Consider the following 19783-nt stretch of genomic DNA (forward strand, 5'->3'; position numbering starts at 1 on the left):
CTTGGAATCAACACATCTAGACCTATGTGGAAGACCTACACCTTAAGAATAGAACATAAAATTTGTTGAGAGATAAGCTAGGATATTGGAATTTTATCAAGTTGGAAGTGGCGGGAATGAACACTGACTAAGCTGAAATGTTCATCTACTCATTCAACAAAAATTGATTGACCATGAGAGACTGAATATACAAACAGATAATGACCAGGCCATACATGACAATAGAACTCTGACCACAGCCTCTGTAGTAACCAGACCAGGAGCCACACCACAAACTCTCCAGTAACTAGACCAGGAAGCAAAACCAGAACCTCTGCAGCAACTTGACACAAACAATCATGATTTGGTCAATGGCTTTCATCTTTCCTATTTTTCTCCCCACTGTCTTTCCAACTCAGAGAAAGCCAAGTATGCTTCCCAAACCAAGCTCATCAAATGCTCACTTCTAGTTAGCCCAATTTCAGCTTCCCCATGCCAAAATCCTCCCGGACGGAAAAGCCCACCTGCAAATTTCTGTTTGTTTTACTATAAACGTTTCCTATTCTTCTGCTGGCCTTTGAGTCTCTGCCAAGTGCAAGTAATTGTTGCTGATACCCTTGCAAGCTCTAAATGAATAGCTTTTGTTTATTCACATTTGCGTGGTCTTCATTTATTTCCATAAACACATATTAATATCAACTTTATAAAGTGATCCAGTAAGTGGATGGAGAGGGAGATTTTACAAAGAGCTAAGGCACTGAGAGTTACGCACAGGATGGCATGCAAAGGGTAGTACTGGTGGCTGAGTGTGTCTGGAGGGTAGAGTGGTGTGTGTGTGTGTGTGTGTGTGTGTGTGTATGTACTTGGGAGTATAAGTGTGACATGACTTTGAACAAAGAGACCAGGTAGATGATGAAGGACATTAAATGACAAACTTGCAAGTCTGTAAATTTATCCTTTAGTTATGGACAACAGTGAAAACATTTAAATAGGGAACTAATGCGATTTAACTTGAAATTTTGAAACGTTACTCTAGCAGCAGGATGGAAGATGAATGGATGGTAGGCAATCCATGAGGTGAGTATGCCTAGGAAATCATCACTGTGGCCCAGATGAAAGATGCTGAAGACCTAAACACTGGCAGTGGGGACAGAAATGAGGACAGAATAAAAGAGATGATATTTATGTTACAGACACACAACTTACAAGATGTGGTAGAGACAAGAGAAAAACTGAGAATCACTCCAGGTTTCTAGGTGGCATGCTCATGGAGAAGAACAGGTTAGGAAGTAAATCACAGCAATAACTAAGAACACCTGCTAAATGGTGGACCTGGGACACAAGGTCAAGATGACTTCTGGAAAGCTCACATTACTCCTATTGAACATGTCATGTCCCAGGTAGACTTAGACACTGCATGACAGTGGACATTGCTCCACACTTGAACTCTCTCGGTACATTTAAAAAGAAGTATGACCTCATTAGGAGATCCTTTTGCAAGTGGAGATGATGTGCATGTAAAAATACGTTCTTGTATAAAACAGCGATAGGTTAAGAAATCTAACGACCTCTACAGAAGTCCAAGGAGGATACTTTTGGATAAAATGCACCATAGGTGAAGACGGTAAAATGATTTTTTCCCTCCTATGCATGTTAATTCTTACCTTTTATATTAGAATTTATGTACTTTTCCTTATGTGAATTATAAACTTTTAAAAGCAGAAAATGCATCCTTTAAAAGATAAACCTATTCCTACTGTTAAGGGGAGGGTCAGGTAAAAAATATCAATTCTTTAACTTGTGAAGATAAGACAGTGCCACCAAATAAACTAATGACATCGTCACTTCTCAGAAAGAAACAAAAAATCACCCCAAATCTTTTTCTCGCAAACCACAGCAAAGATAGGAATCTGCTTACTGCTGTGGAATAAGCACATTAGCCATTTTTTTCTGATGCCTATATCATCTCACTTGTAAAGAACTTCTTTTGATGGGGGGTGGGACAGATCATTCTGCAAGGCACTACGTAAAGGCAGATACTAAAAGTTTTCTCTTTTACGGGTTTTTTCTTTTTTTTTGGTCCTCATGTGCCAAAAGAGAATGGTAGTATCGTGAGATATACAGCAAAATCTTATTACTTAAAAATAAGTCTTAACAGGCTAAGTTTATGAGATAAATTCATAATACTTTTGTCTTGGCCACTTTTAAACTTAATCTTTGATTCTCTCTGTATCAATCATGAAAGAAAGATCGGAGTCATTGATTAAATCATAATACGCATTCCTCTAATTTTCCGTGCGGTTTTGATTCTGAAGTAAAAAGCTTTGATTTTGCTGTACACAACATTTTGATTACTGCCCCTGCTTGATTAAGATCCTTGAATGCAGATGAGAATTAATACTCAGCACAAAGATGAGAGCCTGTGAAGGAAGTAGGGGATCTGCATAAGCGTCCATTTGTGTGATGGTGGTGTGTGGGTGGCTACAAAAGGACAAAGGTGGTCTGCAGCCACTTCCCTCACCACTTTCCTCCCAACCACATACCCACAGAGTCACAGAACTAAGAATTACGGGTCAGAGATAATTTCAACCAAAGTGCAGTAAGAGGCAGACGCAGTAGGCTTAGAAATAGAATTATAATACTTGTAATAATAATCATTACTACGTGGCAGGCAGGACACCACACATTTCATGTGCCTTATCTCAGTTAATCACACGGGCGATGACACACTAGATATTTCCATTTGGCTGTTTAGTAGGCATCTTGACAGCTTTCTTGATTCCTCTTCCTCAGGCTTCACCCATTCATTCATTCATTCATCTGTATATTCAACAAATATTTACTGATTACCTGTTACGTGCCAGACAATGTTCTAGGCATGATGAACCAAAAAGCAGTAAACAAAACAGACAAAAATATATACTGTCATGAGGTATACATTCTAGAAGACAAAAAAAATTGCTGAGTAAAAGATATAATATGTTAGTTGGGGATAAATGCTATAGAGCAAAGTAAAGCATGAAAGTAACTGAAGAGACAGTGCAATTTTAAGAATGCTGGTTATGGAAGCCTCTATTCGTAGGTGACGTTTGGGTGAAGACACACAGGAAGGAGTGAGCCATGCTGGAATCTGGAGCACAGTGTTACAGACACGAGAGCAGGAATCTCCACCAAAGCACCATCACTCGGTCCAATGCTCAGTCCAATGACCTGTTAGTCATCCTGAATTGTTTCTTATCACTTCCCATCCAATCCATCACCACATTCTGATACCTCCATCTCCAAAATTTATCCCAGCCACTTCTCTCCATCTCTACTCTAGGCTCACACCCTCATCCACCCAACTGCTCTCCCCAAGGCCATGCCTTCCCTGGCCCAGAGTCAATTCCACACAGCCAGACTGACCTTTTAAAAACATACATCCCATCCTTTCACTTCTGGAAGCTTATCATCCAGCATGTATTACCTCTGGCGTAAAATGCTGACTCCTCGTCAGAGCAGAGGGTTCCTGCATCCTGGCTCCTTCTCTGCCTGACTTCCCAGCCCTCTCTCCCACCACTGACTCTGCTGCAGCCCCCTGCCAACTCCTTTCAGCCTCAGAGCCTGCATTAGTCTACTTGGGCTACTATAACAAAATACTACCACAGACTGGGTGGCTTAAACAACAGAATCTTATTTTCTCACTGTTGAGAAAATAAGGCTGGAAGTCCAAGATCAAGGTGCTATGAGGGTTGGTTTCTAGTGACACCTCTCACCCTGGCTTGTAGACGGCTGCCTTCTTGCTGTGTCCTCACATGGTCTTTCTTTTTGCATGTGCAGACAGAAACAGAGATCTCTTCTGCTTCTCATAAGGACACCAGTCCATGGATTAGAGTCCTACTCTTCTGACCTCATTTAATACTAATTACCTCCTTAAAGGCTCTATCTCCAAATACAGTCACATTGAAGGTTAGGGCTTCAACGTAGGAATTTTGGGGACACAATTCAGTCCATCACAGAGCCTTTGCATTTGCTGTTCTCTCCGCCTAAGATGCTCTTCTCCCAGGTTTCTGCATGGTTGGCTCCTTCCCTTCATGTGGACATGAGCCCTTCCTTGATCACCCGTTGCAATAATACTACTCTCACTCTTCCTCTCTCTCTCTCTCCCTTTACTCTTTGTTATTCTTCTTCCAGCCTCCAATCCCTACCTGATATTACATTTCCTCTCTGCATCCTAGAAAGCAGGGACTTTGTTCTTTGCTGTATATCCAGGCCCTAGAATAGTAACCTGTATATAGCAAGTGTCCCTATTAGTTGGATGAAAACTCTCAGAGCATTTATACCAAGTGGGTGCTATTAGCCCCATCATACAGAGGAGAAAAATGATGACCAGAGAAGTTCAATAATTTGCCTTGGCTCCCTCGGTCAGAACCAGGATTTAAATCCAAGTCTGCTTACCTCCCAAGTGAACAGGTTCCATGTATTATCATCTCTGTCCTTCACAACAGCCCTGTGAGATGGCTACATGAGTTACTGTAACTGTTGAGCTCCCATCAGAATCTACAGGGCACAGAACTGGCTTGATGAGGGGGCCCTGGGACTCAGAGGCAGTGGGCTTCTTGCCCAAATATTGGAGGCGAAGTGTAGCTGCAGGAAGAAGCATCCTAGGAAGGATGCTATGCCAGAAACAGAGTTATCTTTCCACAGTTGGGTTACCTCACCCACAGAGGAGTAGATAAGATGAAGAAACCAGGATGCAAAGTCTAGCAGGGTCCTGGGTGAACGAATTTGTGCCTAAGTTTGAAATGAACAGAGGAACATTCTCATCGCTGGAATTCTGGTGTCCATGACAGCTGGTGTGCTCAGGGGCATTTATTGGGGAAGCAAAGATGGTGTTGTTGATCACAGATCATCATTATGCCAACAAAAGTTCCATCTCATGCACTCTACTCACAAGCCCTCCTTCAGTCCTGAGTTATTTAACTCATGCTGCATCTATGAGGAAAGCTTTTCTCCAGTGTATTCATCTGGTATAATTCTATTCATCTTTAAAAATCCAAATCAAATATCATTTACTCTCTTTGACTTTTTCTGCTCCCTGTCTCCTTGTACAGAAACAAATGCTTCTTTTCCAGGGTTCACTAAGCAGTATTAACAGAGCTCTTCACTGTAGAAGCTGGCTCTATTCTGGCACACAAACCATTATTTGTTTTAGCTCATACTGTCTTCTGTGGTGTTCCTGAAATACACCACCTATATGTTATTCATCTTACATCTCCAGCATACCAATGTATGCTTAGTACTTTGGAGAAACGCAATAAATGTTTGGAAATGGAACTTCAATTTCCAGATGAGGATCTTGATGCTTGCCCAAGATAATTAACTAATGGCAGAGCTGAGAAATGAATCTAATTTTTCTCCCTAAAAGTTTTTCCAGAGGCTGTATTGAATCTCTTTAAGTCATTTTAGCATATGTTCTCACATGGCTAACAAACTCCCAGGAGGGGCCCTGCTCACCTTTCTCTTGAACTTCTGGCTCTGGCAAAAAGGTTAAGGGATGAGTAAAAATGAAAATATAAAAGAAAACTATAAAAAAGGAAAAATCTCTTTCTACCAGAAGGTACTTATTTCCAGCAGTGGCATAAGAAAAGAGTTAAAAATTAAAACAGAATGTTGTTTTGCATATTAAGAACCATCCAAAGTACAGCTGTTTTCATGAATATTACCATTTAACAAAATACTCACAATTGAAATTGTTTTGAACTTTCCTAGTAGATCTCTTATTATAGTTGGTAGCAATTTTAAAAACAGGACAGAATTCTATGACTGAGTTCCAGCGAATCTTGTAGTGGATATCAAAACTAAAATAATTCCACCAAACATCTATATTACAGGATTTTTAGATGAGTGAAAGAAAGAAGGAAAGAAGAAAGGAAAGAAATTGCTTTTAAGAAGTAAATGCTTTTTTTTAAAGAAGGCAAGCTGAAAGGGGTTCTCAGGATGAGTCAGAAATAAGCAAGTCCACTTAAAATTTGTATCCAAATACAAATTACAATTTTTTTCTTTGAGCTAATTCTTTTATTTCTTACCACAAAGATAGAGTGAATTTTTAACCTGAAAATAACCTTGTGATATGAACATATATAGGTATAGCTGAATATAGAATCCATGAATGAGTACCATGTGTTTCAAAAATGAAGTCTGTGTTATCACTGGTGAAAAATAAGCATACGGTTTCTATATTATTGTAAAGTTTAGCATTCAGCTCACTGCTAGTATAGTTCTTGAGCATAGACGCAGTGAGAATTTTATCTCTGCTTGCTCTTTGTTGCATATCCCCTGGGCATCGCATACAAATTTGCAAAAATATTTTCATCAAGTACAAGCCCACTCTTTACAACTTAGCAGCAAAGTGATATTTGGGGGCTTCTACTAGTTGGTGTTTGTTCTAATACCACAGTTCTTTCAGAGAATGTTTGTCAACTGTCCATGCTTCCAGGAACCAGTTCTTATCTTTAGCCCAATAGTATTGAGTTGGTCATATGTCATCAATGGAGGATGGTAGAATTCCTCAAAGAAAATCCTGCAGCTAGATTGGTTGTTGGCACAAAATGTGGAATCTCTGGTGGATGCTTCACTAAAAACAGAGTCCTTAAAAAGGGAGCAGGCTTTCTATAAGGCTAAGGAAGAAAGGTATGCATAATCCAGTACTCTCCTTGAAGCATAAAGTAAATCCACCAGATACTTGAGGAACAGAGATTAAAGAAAGGAGAGATGAAAAGAAAACAGTAGTACATTGGTAGAATTCTGATGAGACAATTGTGGACAAGTCTTATCACTCCTGAATTGCATTGTTTTCACATTAAAAACACCACCAAAAAATGGTCCCAACTAATGGACATTTCTACCTGTCCGTTAATTTCATAGATTGACAAGAAATTGAAAGAAAAATGTATGTGATGATTTTGTTCACTACAGTCACTTCCCCAAATAGATGTAGCTATTTTAATCCATTAGAGCTAAATATTAGGGTTGAAGTAGGTGTAAGAGATTTGGCATTACATTTTTCAAAGGGAATGGGTACACAATCATTTCACCTACAATCTCTGACTCATCTAAGACCACAAAGGAAATAAATAGCAGACACTTCCGAGATTGGTCTGGGAGGAAGCCTAGGAAAAACGATCTTGAAATATTCATGCTAAATCATTAGGCTTTTTGAAGACTTCAAAGGGTAAAGATTCTTTTATTTTATTGAATAATTGAATTCCAAAGAGCAAAGTTCAATATATTATCATTAACTTCCATTATGTAATTAGCGATTTGATGCCATGGAAATATTCCTCCATTAACTTAGGTTTTGTGATAGTCAACCCCATGGTGCAATGGACATTGTAGTCCATTAGTGGGGTTATGCCTATAACAAATATAGCGGTTACACATATTGTACTTAGGGAATGTCTTAGTGTGGCTTCCCCTGAGAATGGCATCTTAGACAAGGATGTGAGTGCAGGAAGTTGATTTAGGAGGTGATCCCAGAAGCAGAAAAGAGGAGTATGGACAATGAGATAGGGAAGGAAGAGTTTTTAATGAAAGATATAGAAATGAGTTTATTACCACTTTTCACTGAGTGGTGGCTCAGTCCTGCTGGGGTCACCCTCAGAAATTGTGCCTCAGGCTGTGTGTTTACCCGGAAACTACCCCCTATCATTCCATTGGTTAAGGGCTTTCCATTGAGGATGTTAACTCCCCTGTATTCTATGTTGCTCCTGCCCACTGATTGGTTTTCCAATTTCCCTCCCACGTGCACTAGAGGTGAAATGCTGGCAATATGCAATGAAGTGTCTATGACATTTGCTCCAATATCTAGGGGCCAAGGGTGCTTGATATCACCATCTGTTATAGAGATGCAGGATGACATAACAGCTGACAGAGTATTTCTTTAGTGTCAGCTCCATGACACCATTACAGATAATCTACAGTCCTTAGTTTCCTCATCCATAAGATGGTGATAATAATAAAATCCATAATGCATATAAAATAAAGGACCTAGCATGTAGTCGGCATTCAAGGGAAATGAATTCGTTTTCTTAAAGAAATATTTTTAAACATCTTTTTTATTGCCAAAAATGCTCACCAAACCAAGGAAATATATCCAATTTCTGTTACTCTTTTCATTTAATTTTCATTGAAGACTATTCTACTCCACTTCTCACTTTAGTTGGCATTTGAAATAGCCCGTCGATGAGTTATGAAATGTCACATTCTCTGGTAGTTGCTATGCTCATGGAATCAGAAAACATCAGGACAGGAAGGGACCTCCCAGTTCAGCCCATCCAATTGCCTGTGCCATGCCTCTCAGCAGACAGAATTTCCTTTCTTAACTAGGAGCCACCTATTGACCTTAAATAATTGAGACTGATTTGTGTGAGACTCATTTCTTTACTTTGTTGTCATCACCACTTATATAAATGGCTAAAATCCAGACAGGGCAGGAAAGCACAGTTTGAAAAGCTAAAAATGTCCGTCCAAAAAGAAGTAGTCAGTAGAAAGGACGCCCATTTTTCAAAAATGAATTATCCTTGAGCTATTACACTGACATTTTCTCCAAATTTGCTCAGAAATGGTAGACATTGCTATTTCTGTCCCAGTAGGAGTCCTGATGTTGAAACAAGTTTTTATAACACAGGGTGTTCACAATCTTGGGTGCACTATTTGTCTTCAGTGGCGCCCTAGCACAGCAATTACTCTGCCAGCTCAGCCTTCTTCCGCTGCCTTCTAAACATAACACATCCACAGATTTACTTAGAAGTATATCAGCCACTTTTCCACGCAAAGGCTCTGCTCTCACCAAAAACATGACATGTGCTGAGTATCTTTGAAAAGCTGTAATTATCAACTCCTAGTGGTACAAACAGAAATAGACACAAGACTGATGTGTGCTGAAGGTTTCCAGAGCCTGCTCAATCAGGGTAAAAATACCTGGCAGGGCCAAAAGAAAAGCACAAACACTGTGAGGTTTCTTCCCCCGCTCAATATATTTTTCCTTCTGGTCAAGAAAAGAAATCCCTTTTGAAAGGGATTTAGTCCAAGTTAGTAAGCTTCTAGCCCCAAAAAACTGTTTCTTGAAGAAGTCTACAAAGCTGGTGATATAGAAGCCATTGTGTGCCACCCAAAGGCAAAATCTGGCAGGCAAAATCCTCTCCACAGAAAAATATAGGTGGGATTACCAAGCCTAGCTGGGACAACGTGTCTCAGGGCTACAGCCAAAGGGCTGATTTGAAAGAGACAACAAGAATACAAACAAAGGTTGCAGCCATTTTCCTGATATTCTGTCCAACATACACAGAGTCGGAAATCATAGAGTCCCAAAAAGGGAATTAAAGGTCATTTTGTCACCTTTTCCTTCTGTCATGCCCCTCCCCCCACACCAGCCCTTATTGCAGGATTTCCTGCTAAAATCATATTCCACATTGTAATTATCCAGTTTTGTTGACAAATGACTCAAAAAGACTTGCTTGTTAGCCTGTTTCCTTGATGGACATGAAGAAACTGGAAAGGTATTTCTGATATTGGGCAAAATTACATTTCCCTGTAATCTGCACTGACTGTCTCCTTCTGACTCCCTAGGGCAACTCTCTTTCCTACTGAACAATCTTTCACATTTCTGAAGAAGCCAAGCCCCTTCCTCACCATGTCTTTTCTACTAGAAACAAAACTCTCCCCAGTTTCCTGGACTGTTACTCATGTAACTTGGTTTCCAGACCAGTCACACCCTAGTGATTATCAGTAGTATTCTAGGTATTACTTGTAGAGCATTTGGAATCTGGTTGGCACAGCTTTATGTACATTTTCTCAATGACTGCTCCCAAGGTCTTGGGATCCCCACTTAAGAGATGAGGAACATGAGGTATGCAGCTGTCCCAAATTTCACAGCTAGTAAGTAAAAGAGTTGACAGTAAAACCCAGGCCACTAAAATCCAGCCACTCAAAATCCTGTGCTTGGAACCATTTGCCACACAGCTCTCCTGTTTGTTTACCTGTTCATCGTAGTGCCCCAAACTAGAAGCATGTCTCCAGGTAGGGTCTGATTGGTGCAGAGTATAGTTGGCCTTTGACTACTTTTAATGATGTCTAGAATGTGATGAATATTTCTAAACAGCCAAATCACAATATTACCTCACACTGAATTTATGATCAAAGCAAATCACTCAGTATCTTGACATTCATACATGCATATTGTAATTTGTGTGCAATTTCAATGAAACTCCAATTCTGCACATACAGGATTCCAGATCACTGAGACCTCTTTGAGTCTTCATGCTATTATTCAATGAATCAACCATATCTCCAAATTGTGCATCACATAACATTTGAAAATAGCAACTTCTAATTTCATTCTTTTACATGTAGCTGTCCAGTTTTCCCAGCACCACTTATCAAAGAGGCTGTCTTTTCTCCATTGTATGTTCTTGGCTCCTTTGTCGTAAATTAAGTGACAATATGTGAGTGGGTTTATCTCTGGGCTTTCTATCCTGTACCATTGATCTATATTTCTGTTTTTGTGCCAGTACCATACTGTCTTGATTACTGTAGCTTTGTAGTATAACTTGAAGTTGGGGAGCCTGATTCCTCCAGCTCCATTTTTCTTTTTCAAGATTGTGTCCATCAACAGATGAATGGATAAAGATGTGGCACATGTATACAATGGAATATTACTCAGCCACAAAAAGAAACAAAATTGAGTTATTTGTTGTGAGGTGGATGGACCTAGAGTCTGTCATACAGAGTGAAGTAAGTCGGAAAGGGAAAAACAAATACTGTATGCTAACACATATATATGGAATCTAAAAAAAAAAAAAAGAGGTACTGATGAACCTAGTGGCAGGGCAGGAATAGATGTAGACATAGAGAATGGACTTGAGGACATAGAGGGTGGGAGGGGGAAGCTGGGGCAAAGTGAGAGTTGCATTGACATATATACACTACCGAATGTCAAATAGTTAGCTAATGGGAAGCAGCAGCATAGCAGAGGGAGATTAGCTTGGTGCTTTGCGATGACCTAGAGCCGTGGGATAGGGAGGGTGGGAGGGAGGGTCAAGAGGGAAGGGATATGCGGATATATGTATGCATATGACTGATTCACTTTGTTGTACAACAGAAACTAACACAGTATTGTGAAGCAATTATACTCCAATAAAGATCTATTTAAAAAAAAAAAAAGGAAAAAGAAAACAGCATCTTCTATGATGGCTTCATAGAATTGCTTAATAAAAATAATTGATCAGAAGAAGAGGAAGGATATAACAGTGAGATATAATCCATCATAAACACCCATTCATTGGGAATGACTATACAAAGAGACACTAATTTGCTTGACTAAATGACCTACTCATGCAGACTCCTAATGCTCAACTTGTTCTTTCCTAAGTGTTCCCAAACCAGGAACTTAAAAACCCCATATCAGTCAAGATCCTAGCCCCCCACACCCTCTAAATTTTAATGAGAAGATATATTAAGTGAAGAGGCTTTAATGAAGGTATAGAACTCAGAGGTATAGGGCAGGTTAGGACACAGCCAATAAGGGAAGCTGGTTCATGCAGAATTAGCCACTGTGGAGAGCTGTCATAACTCCTGGGCCTGAAGTGGAAGTAAGGGGGTGTGATGGGAAGAGAATGACTGACTGTATGTGGTCAGAGCTGGAGCCATAAAAGAGGGGCTGCCTTTTGGGAGTTGTAGTTGAAGAGATATTCTGCCACTGCCAGAAATGTGCTGAAGGAGAGGGGAGCAAAGGATAATCACCCCACATCTCTATCCCTCCACCCTCTAATAGCCTTGACTCGGTATCCCACTGGCCAAACTCAAACTTTCCCCGAGAGTCACCTTCCCAGGGCACCCACGGAGCGGAGAAGACAATGGTAGAAACTGGATTTCGGGGGAGAGGGAGTGATTGGGAGGCAGCAAAGAGTGAAAACTAAGCATATGTCCCTTCTCCAGTTCGGCTAATGGTCTATAAGCTTTCTTGCCAATTTCTTTTTCACATTGGTAAAAGTGATGCTTAAATTGATAGTGAATGGTATACTCTTCCATTACCAGGTAAAAATCAGATGTCTCATCCCATTGAGATGGAGGAAGTGGCCTCTTCCACACCAGCCAATAATTTTTGAGAAAAACGTAGTCCAAGGCCAGGACCCACCAAGTGTCATTTGCATTAAACTTCACAGTACAGTTTTTATATCAAAATGTCAAATGCAATTTTTTCTACTCTGGAAAACTGGGCTTTACTGAGTCTTATTGCATTGTACTAATGTTCAAGAAAATAAAGATGACTCAGTAGCTATTTCATAATTAAATAGTATTATCCTAGCATGCTTGGTTTTTATGTTTGGCTGTTTTACTGGTTTTTCTACAACGTGGCAAAAGTACTTGAATCTCCTGGGTTTCATCAATAAAACCAAGAAGAATTGAATAGTATTGTAAATTTCGATAATTGATGTCAAGAATATGCAGTGAATTACTTGCAAAAGAAGATAATTTTGATTTGGGGCTTTCACTAAACTTTTAATGTAGCTATTCATTGAACTGGGCTTTAAACTTTTTTAAAAAATCAGGAAAATTCTTAAAAAAATAAAGAGATAAACTTAAGTTCTTAAAACATATACAGACTTCTTTAGAAAACTCTCAAAATAAAAATAAAAGATGACAAAATCACTAAAATATATCTTCTACACACAAACATACACACAAAGGGAATGTTATTTTATTTCTATGTATATTCTGGTTTCAGTTATATTCAATGTGCCTTATTTTCTTTTATGTGAAATTAGAACTAGACAAAATATATTTCTTGAAACCAGATCTTTATTTTGTCCACATTCATTTATCTTGATACAATGCTTCTTTATATTAGTTATATAACAGGTAGAGGTAAGGTGCCTTACTGTTGCTGCTCAGTTAATCCTCCTGTATTGATATTTAAACTGGTTTAAGGAATTTTTCCAATACAAAGAGCTTCATAGTTGAGCAAGCCAAGGGGAATGGTCATCCTTCCTAAACAGTTTGAAGAGGCAACAGTCCCCTCCCCCTCCCCCATAGGAATTCTTACTTCTGCTGGAAACATGAATAATTTCAGAGACATCTTCTGCCCTGGTCAGTCATTGCTCATGTTTCATATCTGCCTGGTTCATGAGTAAGCAAACATAGCTCTCAGTGTTCATGCAAAACCATCTATATTTAGATAAATATTAAGCCACTCAGCAAACCTCCAGAATAAGGAGTATTTATTATTTCTTACTGACATGAGTTGGAATTACACTGATCAAATTTCTTATTTTGTGATCAGATTATCTTGCAACCAGTACAATGCAAGGTATCAAAAGCCTGAGCTGGAAAATGCATTCAAAGCAATTCTCTCTTGTAGCAAATCAGTCTACCCTTCAGAAATTTATATCATATTCAGGAAGTCTTTGGCTGATGGTCTTCATTATCCGGCTCTTCTGTAAGTATCCTATTAAGGTCTGTAAGTTTGAAATTGATACTTTCACATAGATTTCAACTAAGACCATGTAATTCTGAATTTATATTTTATTAAAGAGAATCACATGGGTGAAATTTTTACTCAAATTCGGCAGAGCTAACCATGCTTGACTTCAATGAAGAAATGGTGATACTGCCTTAATTGTAATATCAACAGTTAGAAACAATGATTTACCTTTAATTGTGTGCAATAATAATAATTGAAACATTGTTAAGAGATGGAGCTACTTATTTGCAGGGACATAATCAGATTTCTTGTGATGATGCGTTTTGGAAAAGATTACTCTGCTGAATGACTGCAGTAAAGTCGTTTGAATTTGTTCTGTTTCAAGTCCCTTCTACTGTAAAATAGTGCGTCTGTGTTAATTTCTTAGCTGTGTGCTAGCTGTAATATACAAACTTTCCAGATATATGGAAACATGAGTAAGCCCCGAAGAGACAGGTGTTTTACCAGTTAAAAGGTGTGAGACGGACTCCCCTGGTGGCGCAGTGGTTGAGAGTCCGCCTGCTGATGCAGGGGATACGGGAGCTTGCCCAGGTCCGGGAAGATCCCACATGCCGCGGAGCGGCTGGGCCCGTGAGCCATGGCCACTGAGCCTGCGCGTCCGGAGCCTGTGCTCCGCAAGGGGAGAGGCCACAACAGTGAGAGGCCCTCGTACCGCAAAAAAAAAAAAAAAAAAAAAAAAAAAAAGGTGTGAGACGGAATAACATATAGCAATCAATTCCTGCAGAAAGTCCAGAAAACATAAGGAATCTCTGGGGACCCCTTTGCTCTGAGTTTCCCTTCTCCTTTCAAGGTCCCAGCTATAACTGTTAAGCAGTTTTCTTAGACAACAAAAATGTGAATAAAAAAGTCCAAAGGTTTTTGAAGAAAGAAAACAGAACAATAAAAGTAATGTGTCCTTATTTATCATCACTCATATCAATATTAGCTATGGGCTTCTCAAATGTTTAAGCCTTTTTGCCAGCAGAATATTGGCCACCATTAAAATGATTTTCCAGCCTCAGAGATATGTTTTCCAGTCATTGATTGATTGCTGGCTTTCAAGCTACAAGGTATTCCTGTCCAAACACAACTAGTTTAAATCATCCTACTTCATGGTGACCTTGATGTGATCAGCTTATATTTCAAATGCTCTAATGAAAGAAGCTCTGAATATGTGAAATTCTATTATTTAGGATTCTTATCGTTTCTTTAGCACACAATTCTTTGAAAGTAACATAATCTTTTATATGCATCACTTCTGTATACTTAACAAGATAATATATATGCACCCACAAATAAGCTTGCAAATCTCTAAGATATTGTTAATTAAAATAAAATAGAAAGTAAAGGTCATAATAGTTTCAGAAGAGGACAAGGGATGATTTAGTCAAAGGACATTTTTAAAAATGTAAGATTTTTGGTACATGGTAAGTGGAGTTTTCTATGCCTGTATAAAGGCCAATAATATAGAAAGAAAAGAAAAGAAAAGAAAAAAATCTAACCAGTCAAAAAAAGGCAGGGAAAGGTATAAATCAAATAGAAGGCAGAATTTAGAAAATACTGTAGAAGTAGGATAATATTAGAAAAGATCCAAGTTTTACTTATAGATCTGCTACCCACATATCTATCCAAATACCTAAATGTCATAAATCTAAATATCCAAATGCCACACAACTTTAAAGAGTAATAGATGCCTGTTTGGGATGTGGTCTGAATAGTATGATACATATAAGACTTCAAATAAAAATGTGACAGAAAACCCAGCTCCCTTGGTTGAGCATCTGAGTATTTCTGTAGCACAGTTTTTCTTATGAAATAATAACGGTTTATGCTACTTGTATTTATGAATTTTAGGGAAAAATACATCCTGCCATCACTTGAAGGCTTTAAGAGGTTTTTGTTTTAGGTATTGTTTAGAAAGGGTCAATAAAAGAATCCCTTAGTCTTAAGAAACATGCCAGTGTGCTAATGTCCACTAGATACCTCAAAGCTTGACATCTTTACTACAACTACTTCAGCCACCCAACCTGAATCCTGTGGATAGAAAAGAGAGGGAGTTGGCAATGTGCTCTCGGTCAACTGTTAAATCCTTTGCTCAGTCTTGCCAAAATACTTCCTGAATGCCTGCTCTATGTAAAGCACTGGGGATACAAACGTAGTTTAAAGTAACCTTACAGGCTCTCAAGAGATGCTCAAAACTAACTGCAGAGAGGGGGATTCGGAGGAGATGGCCTTCTTGAAAGTATGTTCCTGACCCTCTTTTCTTCTCAATTTTCTTTCTGGAGTGAAGTCAACATCAAAGAGTAAATAGGCAGTGCCTGGAGGGCCCACGTAAGGCCAGGAGTGTGCCAAATCACCAAAGAAGAACAGGGGGTGTGCTTCTTTCATCATGGGACCAGGTGAGATAGCCTGTGGCTAGTGATTAAGGAGATACTCTCCTTGTGGTTTGGGGTGAGGACTGAGAATTTTGTGGCTCTGCTGAGAAGGGGGGTGAGGAGCTGGGTCCCAAGGATCCTCTGGGAAGGAATGCTGTACAGAAGCCATAGAGAGGCAGACCTCAGAGCACCCAGCCAGGGGCAGTAGGAATTGATTCCTGAAGCACTCTAGACCTTTTAGATAGGAGACAAGTGGGGCTTACATTCAGAGATGCCCAAGAACCTCATTTCATGTTGATTTGAGCCATATATATATAATAGTTATAAATATATATCATATGTGTTTTCTTTCAGTCTATAACTTATCTTTGACCTTTGTTGCATCTTTGGCCAATCAGACAGTCAACAATGCTAAACAGATAATCTGCCTATGATTTCCTTTCTGGTTTCTGGGTTTTGTATCATGTCTAGAAATGTCTTCTCTCCCTCCACAATTATAAAAAGTATTTTTTGCATATTCTAGTAATTTTGGATTTCCTTCAATGTTTTAGATATTTATGCCATCTGGAACTTATTTATTTATATGGTGTAAGGCAGGGTGACAAAATTACTCACATTACATGTTTATACATTGTCCCAAAACCCTTACAAAAGATACCATTTCCCAATTAATTGAAAATGTCACTTACACCTGGTGCTTAATTACCAAAAATAAACATATATGAAATTACTCATATACATTAAAAATACCAAAATATAAAAAAAGTGTAATATAAATATATAAAGTATATAGAATACAGTAATTACATAAATGATAAATATATGCAATAAAATGTATTTATAAATATACCAAATGTATAAAATTATTCATGTAGATTTATTTATGTTTGAGTGCATGACCTCCTCATTATGGCATAGTCTCTATAAAGAGATGCAATCTCAGTATCACTTATTGGCAATTTCTTTTTCTCCAGCTGTCAGTCCTCTGAGGCTGCAGCAATGTGTATATGACCTATTAAGTTTTCAAAGATCTTCCCTAATACCTATATAATTGGTAATTTTACCTAGTATTTCCTTGATCATCACCTTGTGAGTGCCCAGAGCCCCAGTAAAAGTGGTATTTTAACATCAAATTGGATATTTTTCTTTGCCATTCTTGTGCACACTGCCACAGCTAACATATGCACATTTTTATCAGCCATCTTGGCTCAGAAATGTTCATGATAATACAAAATACTGCTAGAAATAGACACCACATCAGAGAGAATAAATTGATGTGAATCCAATAAGCTGTCACTCTACTAGATGACTGGCTATTTGAGAAATACATATTAAATGCACTAAGAACTGTAAGATTTTGTGTTCATGTGTTTGTGTATAGTTTATTAAAAACGTTTCTAAAACAATGGCTTTATAATGAAATAGCATTTCATGCAGCCATTCTAAATGAGTCATGCCTATTTGAACAGCTTCTAATCTTTTCTATTCCACTGATCTAGTGGTCTCTACCTGTACTAGTAGGTGATATTTTAGTAAACAGGTGTTTTAGAATGTCCTTTCTTCTATCCCCAACTCCCTCCAATCTTCAGATGATTCTAAATGTGTTTCTCAACTTCCATCCCCTGGAAAAACTCCTGCTTTTTTTTGGAAGTCGTTTCTGTAAAAGAAACTTTTCATCCACTTCCCTTTTTTTGAAAACAGAACTCCAGTCCACATGGTTTTGATTAACCAACTTTGCTCCTGACTATAGGGAAGGGCATGAATTCCAGGCCTGGCTACCAGATCATCAAAGCCCATGGCCAGAGCGACTAGGTCAAGGGTTGGCCCACAACATAAGTTGGTCCAATGAAAGGTACTCCAGGGTTCTTGCTAGAGTATGTGGAACCAGGGCTCTCTCTTGGATTTGGAGCTAGAAGAATGTAAACCTAGAGTGGGGGTGGGGGGTTGGATTATGTGGAGGGGAGCTAACAGATATTAAGATCTGAGAAATGATGGGGGAAGAGAGAGAGGAGAGGGAGAGAAGGAAGACAAACAGTGTTAGGTGATAACAGATTTGTTTAATTAAAAATCTCTTCCCATGTAGTAAGAGTGTGAAAGCTTACCTTGAAGTGCTTGCTTGATTTTCTGAACACAAAGTGAGGTTTCTAGATTTAGTTTAGCAGTGATAGTCATTGATCCAAAAAATTAATGTATGTACACACATATTATATTCAATATTCTTAATGATGGAACTTTCAAAAGAAGTAGAGAAACACATCATTATCTACCTCATATGGAGAGGAAATTTAGCACAGCTCATCTAGGGATCACCTAGCATTTTTCTAATTTATCCTTAGAGATGCTTGAAATCTTGTTATAGCTCATCTTTCCACCTGGAGTTACTCAGCCACAATAATGGTACTTTAGAACATACAGCTTCCTTCAAAAAACTCTTTGCATTTTAGTCTATCTGATAAGGGGAACTGGAACATTAACTTTTAACTGAATCCAAAAGTTTACTTGTAAGAAATGAAACCACAGGAATAAGGCCAGTGACATAATGGTGGCATTAACTAACCTTTTGGGATTACAACTGACGTGTCACTAAGGCACCAGTATTAGTTTTCCATTGCTACATAATAAATTACCACCAATCCAGCAGCTTAAACAGCACACGTTTTCTCTGTGTCCACAGATTAGATGTCTGAGCACAGCCTCGCAGAGTCCTCTGTCAGAGGTTCACAAGGCTGCAACTAAGGTGTCAGCTAGGCTAGGCTGTGTTATCACCGAGAGACTTGACTGGGAAATAGTTCTCTTCCAAGATCATTCAGGTTGTTGACTAATTTCAATTTCTTGAGCTGTATGACTGAAGGCCCTGGCTTTTTACTGACTTCCATAGATCCCAGAAGTTGGTTGCTCGCAGTTCCTAGAACCTGCCACGTGTCCTCGCCATGTGGGCCCCTCCAACATGGCTACCAACTTCATCAAGTCTGTGAGGACAGTCTCTCATCTCAGGAATGGCCCAGTCTATTTTTTAAGGGCTTTCACTTAATTAAGTCAAGCCCATCTAAGATGGGAGATCTCTTTTGATTCACTCTAAATGAGCTGACTTGGGACTTTAATTATATCTGCAGAGAATTCCTTCACCTTTGTCATATTCTGTTGGCTAGAAGAAAGTCCTAGATCCTGCCCACCCTCCAGGGGAGCGAATTATGGAGGGCAAGGACAACACAGGGTGGGGGTTAGGGGGACCATCTCAGAATTCTGTCTACCGCATCTATGTTCCACAATTCTCTATGGTAAGAATAGAAACTGCCTTAATGTTTAGAGAATATCTACACAAGAACTAAGGAGTGTAGTGAAGGGTGACCAATGCAAATCAATGGGTAGCTTGTAAGTTTCATGCCAAATTCCATCACCACCAATGGGTTAACTTTGTAGCTCAACTCAACAGGTATTCTACTTCAGGCATGTCACATGTCATGGAATCAAGAACTGTGACTACATGACAAGGTCCCAGTACAATGTGTACAGACTTTCATTAGAACATGTATAGGTCTAGTTGTCTATGTGCATGAGAGGCTGGGTGGTATAGTGAAAGGGTGTACTCTTTGGAGTAAGCAGGTCCTGCATTAGGAAGTCTCAGTTTCATTAGGAGAAACTATCTCTCCACCTCTGTGGTATTAGGGTAAGACAGTGTAAAAGATGGAGGTATTGGTTAAGGGTGTGGACTCTGGAACCAGGCTCTGTCTGGCTCTTATTAGTTGCGTGACCCTGGGCGAACTATATGATCTCTCTAGACCTTAATGTTCACTTCTGTTTCAAAGTATTAATAATTGTTTCTCATGGTATTGTGAAATGCCAAGTATAGTGCTTAGCATATAGATATGAATTGCTCAATAAATGTTAGTTCTTATATTTTTAATATATATAAAATGCTTGGCATAGT

The 19783-nt window shown here is 39.0% G+C and overlaps 1 protein-coding gene across 2 annotated transcripts in view; it reads right to left on the bottom strand.

Moving 5' to 3' along the window:
• PLCB1 (phospholipase C beta 1) overlaps nt 1–19783 on the bottom strand; it is a 686080-nt gene that overhangs the window by 378173 nt on the left and 288124 nt on the right. The window lies entirely within an intron of this gene.

This window comes from Phocoena phocoena, chromosome 15 (assembly GCF_963924675.1).
Source record: "Phocoena phocoena chromosome 15, mPhoPho1.1, whole genome shotgun sequence".
NCBI classification, from domain to species: Eukaryota; Metazoa; Chordata; class Mammalia; order Artiodactyla; family Phocoenidae; genus Phocoena; species Phocoena phocoena.